This window comes from Rhinoraja longicauda, unplaced genomic scaffold (genome assembly GCF_053455715.1).
Source record: "Rhinoraja longicauda isolate Sanriku21f unplaced genomic scaffold, sRhiLon1.1 Scf000806, whole genome shotgun sequence".
NCBI lineage: Eukaryota > Metazoa > Chordata > Chondrichthyes > Rajiformes > Arhynchobatidae > Rhinoraja > Rhinoraja longicauda.
Genome location: NW_027602022.1, coordinates 48680 through 54679, shown reverse-complemented (window position 1 = coordinate 54679; position 6000 = coordinate 48680).

Here is a 6000-nt window from a genome sequence, read left to right as displayed (position 1 = left end):
ATCTGTGGAACTCATTGCCACAGAGGGCTGTGGAGGCCAAGTCAGTGGATATTTTTAAGGCAGAGATAGACGTTCTTGATTAGAACGGATTCGTAAGGGTGTCAAGGGTTATGGGGAGAAGGCAGGAAAATGGGATTAGGTGGCAGAGATCAGCCATGATTGAACGGCGGAGTAGATCGTTGGGCCGATTGGCCCAATTCTACTCCTATAACTTGTCCATTTGCTTGCCCTCTGCGCACGATCCGGACATCTTTCGTGCACTTCCAGCTACTAATTACTGACTCCCCGTCCCGCAAATCAACGTTAAAGTGATTTGCAAAGGCTTATAAATTCAGGATGATATCGATATCCTGCAAAATTGCAGGACGCGTTCCCGCAAATCCGAGTCAACCTCCAATCTGGGAATATCTCGGAATATAGAAGCAAAGAACTGCAGATGCTGGGTTATATCAAAGATAGACACAGAGTGCTGGAGTAACTCAACGGGTCAGACAGCTTCTCTGGGGATAAAGGACAGGCGACGTTCACGGTCGGGACCCTTTTTAAGTCTGAAATGTCATGCTTCCTTTTTTTCATCGATGCTAAATTACTAAATTACCCGCTAAATTACTCCAGCATTTTGTGTCTATCTTTAAGAATATCTCAGGGCGGTTGCCGACGAGGGATTAACAAAAAAAACCCCCAATGTGCTGGAGTAACTCAGCGGTCCAGGCAACATCTCTGGAGGACATGGATATGCGATGTTTCGGGTCGGGACCCTTCTTTATACTGAGTAGCTCTGGCAAGTTGTGTCTTTTTTGTTGTAAACCAACATCTGCAGTTTCTTGTGTCTACATTTTGGCGAGAGATCGCAGATTAAGGAAGATGGATGGTTCTAGTTTGGTCAAAAGGTCAGGAATACTTGGACTACAGCGGTAGGCGGGCCGTTAGAAGGAACGAAGTCACCAGTGTGGACTCCCCAAAGGAAACAGCACAGGTAGAAACAAGGAACTGCAGATGCTGGTTTACAAAAGAAGACACAAATTACTGGAGTAACTCAGCGGGTTCAGACAGCATCCCTAGAGAACATAAATAGGTGACCTTTCATAGAAACATAGAAAATAGGTACAGGAGTAGGCCATTTGGCCCTTCGAGCCAGCACGGCCGTTCAATGTGATCATGACTGATCATCCACAATCAGTACCCCGCTCTTGCCTTCTCCCCATATTCCTTGATTCCGCTAGCCCTAAGAGCTCTCTCTAACTCTCTTTTGAATGCATCCAGTGAATCAGCCTCCACTGCCTACTGAGGCAGAGAATTCTACAAATTCACAACTTTGGGTGAAAAAGTTTTTCCTCATCTCATTTGTAAATGGCCTACCCCTTATTCTTAAACTGTGGCCCCTGGTTCTGGACTCCCCCAACATCAGGAACATGTTTCCTGCATCTAGCTTGTAAAATCCCTTAATAATTTTATATGTTTCTATAAGATTCCCTCTCATCCTTCTAAATTCCAGTGAATCCAAGCCCAGTCATTCCATTCTTTCATCATATGGCAGTCCCGCCATCCCGGGAATTAGCCTTGTGAACCTACACTGCACTCCCTCAATAGCAATAATGTCCTTCCTCAAATTAGGAGAACAAAACTGCATTGAATACTTTCAGGTCGGGACCCTTCTTCAAACTCGATATTGTGATATCTTGATCTCAGACACAGAATAACAAGTTAACTCACTGCTGACCGGAACATGACTACCCAGCTGTACTGTGGTTTATTCAATCATTTACAATCCTCCAACCAAAGGTGGCGCTATTACAACTTCTTCCACCCACCCTAATAAAAATAATATTTCCTGGTGGACATTTTGTTTTTGAATATAACCAACGATATGAAATTATTACAATTTTGTCTGATAGTTTACTTTTACATAACCTGAATAAAATGAGGGCATCATGCATATGATATGTGCATTTCAGGAAATAACTTCACAAATTTAACCTAACCACTGGGTTTCTCCTTTCTGGATATCTTCCCTGACCAAAAGTTTCTGACTGTTTAGAACCACTTAAACTCATTTTGAATCGAGTCAAGCCTTCCTTTTGACCTACATTCACAGATTCCAGTCCATCAGTCAATTTTGTTTGACTGTCAACCCCACTTGAACCTCCATTTTCAGGCTGATTCAAACTCTCACTAACTTGTGTACCTTCTTGTACCATTTCAGGTTCATCTGGTACCTGTACCTGAGTGGTAACCCAATTATCTGACTCGTTTAATTGGTCTGATTTCAACCCTGCCTGTGCTTGCATAGGCATGACATAGTCAATGTGTACTTTTCTCACCTTTTCACTTCCAAACATCTTGACCAAGTATGTCCGTGGTCCGCACTTTCTCACTACTCTTCCCGGTAACCACTTCACCCACTTGTGATGATGGTTTTTCACCTTTACCTTCTGATTCAACTCAACACTCATTTCCTTTACCCTACTTCCATCATGATATGCTTTTTGTTTCTCCTGTTTCTCTTCTACTGTTTGAGCCAAGTTTGAAATCCTTGGCTCAGTGAAATCCTTGTTTTGGGTTTTCTTTTCAAAAACAGTTCAGCTGGTGTTTGACCAGTAGTGGTGAGAGGTGTGTTTCGATATGTAATCAGAAAGTTAGCCAGTTTGTGAAACAAAAACAACTGTCTTTTCTTTGGATTTAGATCGAGCAGTTGTTTGACTAATGTATGCTTCACAATTTGCACTGTGCGTTCTGCTGCTCCATTGGAAGCGGGATGGTATGGAGCTACTCTAGTGTGTTTTACAGCATTCCCTTTCATGAATTGTGCAAACTCTTCTGAACAGAATTGTGGTCCGTTATCAGACACAATTTCCTCTGGAAATCCATAGGACGCAAACAACCCTCGCAAAATGTCTATCGTTTTGCTGGATGTCGTTTTTTTTTCATCTAAAACACCTCAAACCCACTTGGAGTGACTATCAATCACAATGAACAATTGTTGTCCATCTAACTCTGCAAAGTCAATGTGTAATCTTTGCCACATTCTAACCAGCCATTTCCATGGCTGTAGTGGTACCGTGGGTGGATTCTTTTCAACTGCTTGACATGTGCTACACTCTTTCACCGTTTGTTCTATGTCCTTATCTAAACCAGGCCACCATAGATAGCTTCTAGCTAGACTCTTTGTTAGACACATTCCCAAATGCTGATCATGAAGATCTTCTAGCAATTTTACTCCATATTTTTCAGGTATTACTACTCTCGCTCCCCACATGACACAACCTTGGTCTACTGTGAGTTTGTTCCTACGTACAAAGAATGGATTCAGTTCTGCCTCTGAATTCGGCAATTTGTTTGGCCATCCATTTGTAAAATATTCCTGCACTCTTGACAAAAATCTGTCAGTGCAAGTAGCCTTCCGAATGCCCCCTGATGTGATAGGTAACTCATCTACATGAGAGAAGTAAAACAAGTCCTCTGTTTGGGGTAACCTCTGATTCCAAAGGTAATCTAGACATGGCATCAGCATTGCTGTGCTCGGCTGCCTTACGATACTGAATATCATACATCGACGACTGCATTGGTGCTACCTTTTGTACCCCTGCAGAACTCACTGACTTCATACACTTCACTACCAATTTCCATCCTGCTCTTAAATGTACTTGGACTATCTCCAACATCTCCCTACCATTTCTGGACCTCACCATCTCCATCACAGGAGACAGACTAGTGACTGACAGCCACTATAAACCCACTGACTCACATAGCTATTTGGACTACACATCTTCCCACCCTGTCTCCTGCAAAAAGTCTATCCCCCTACTCCCAATTCCTCCGTCTACACTGCATCTGCGCCCGGGATGAGGTGTTTCACTTAGGGCATCAGAGATGTCCTCATTCTTCAGGAAACGGGGCTTCCCCTCTTCCATTATAGATGAGGCTCTCACTAGGACCTCTTCTATATCCCGCAGCTCCGCTCTTGGTCCCCCTCCCCCCATTCGTAACAAGGACAGAATCCCCCTTGTTCTCACCTTCCACCCCACCAGCCAGAGTATCCAACAAATCATCCGCCAATAGTTCCTTCACCTCCAATGGGACCCCACCACTGGCCACATCTTCCCATCCCCTCCCCTTTCTGCGTTCCGCAGAGACCGTTCCCATCATAACTCCCTGGTCCACTTGTCCCTTCCTACCCAAACCACCCCATCCCCGGGCACTTTCCTCTGCAACCGTAGGAGATGCAACACCTGTCCCTTTACCTCCCCCCTCAACTCCATCCAAGGACCCAAACAGTCTTTCCAGGTGAGACAGAGGTTCACCTGCACCTCCTCCAACCTCATCTATTGTATCCGCTGCTCTAGATGTCAACTTCTTTACATCGACGAAACCAAACGCAGACTCGCGATCGTTTTGCTCAATACCTTCGCTCAGTCTGCCTTAACCAACCTGGTGGCTGAGCACTTCAACTCCCCCTCCCACTCCCAGTCTGACCTTTCTGTCATGGGCCTCCTCCAGTGCCATAGTGAGGTCCACCGGAAATGGAGGAACAGCACCTCATATTTCGCCTGGGCAGCTTGCAGCCCAGTGGTATGAACATTGACTTCTCCAACTTTAGATAATTCCTCTGTCCCTCTCTTCCCCTCCCCCTTCCTAGTTCTCCCTCTATGTTCCTGTCTCCACCTATATCCTTCCTTTGTCCCGCCCCCTGACATCAGTCTGAAGAAGGGTCTCGACCCGAAATGTCACCCATTCCTTCTCTCCTGAGATGCTGCCTGACTTGCTGAGTTACTCCAGCATTTTGTGAATAAATACCTTCGATTTGTACCAGCATCTGCAGTTATTTTCCTACACTGAATATCATGCTGGTATGCAGACAATATCAATGTCCATCTTTGCATTCTGGCTGCTGCCAGAGTTGGTATGTGTGCTTTTGGATTTAGGATCACTGTCAACGGCTGGTGATCTGTCTCGATTACAAACCTTCTACCATACAAGTATTTGTGAAACCTCCTAACGGCAAAAATCAATGCAAGAGCCTCTCGCTCTATTTGCGCTTAATTTCTCTCACTGGTATTGAGTGTTCTAGACGCAAATGCTATTGGCCTTTCTTCTCCATTTTCTAACACGTGAGAGATCACAGCAACAATACCGTATGGTGAAGCATCACATGCTAACTTCATTGGCTTATTGACATCGTAATGAACAAGCATTGAACTCTCTGCCAACTGAGCTTTACATGACTTGAAAGCTTGATCACATTTACGTGTCCACTTCCATGGTACATCTTTTCTCATAAGCTCTTTCAGGTGGACAGATTTGGCACAAACTTCCCATATTAATGCACTAATCCTAAAAAGGATCGGGTTTCAGATATGTTTCTGGGAGTGGGCGCATTTTTGATCGCATCAACTTTACCCTTGGTGGGGTGTAGACCATCCTTGTCTATCTTATGACCCAGGTACTCTACCGAGTTCTGAAATAACTCACATTTCTGTGCCTTCACTCTTACACTGTGTGTTTCAAGTCGTTTGAGTACCACTTCCAACCTTTCATCATGTGTCTGCCTGTCATGGGCTGATATGAGGATATCATCCAAGTAACACACCACACCTTCAATTCCCTCTAGAATTTGTGTCATTACCCCTTGAAAAATCCCTGGGGCTGATGATATACCAAATGGAAGCCTATTGAACTGAAACAATCCCAAATGCGTACTAATAGTTAGCTTGGATTTAGATTCGTCATCTACACCTAGCTGCAAGTAGGCATTTGTCAAGTCCATTTTTGTGAAGACTTGGCCACCTGTGAGGGTACTAAACAAATCCTCTGCCGTTGGTAGGGTATCTGGTATGCTATCTTCAAGTACCTGGTCTATGGTCACCTTATAATCCCCACAAAGTCTAACACTACCATCAGGTTTAGGTACAACTACAATGGGTGTTGCCCATTCACTACCTTCTACCTTACTGACAATGTTCTCAGCTTCAAGTCTTTTCAGTTCTTTCTCAACCTTGTCCT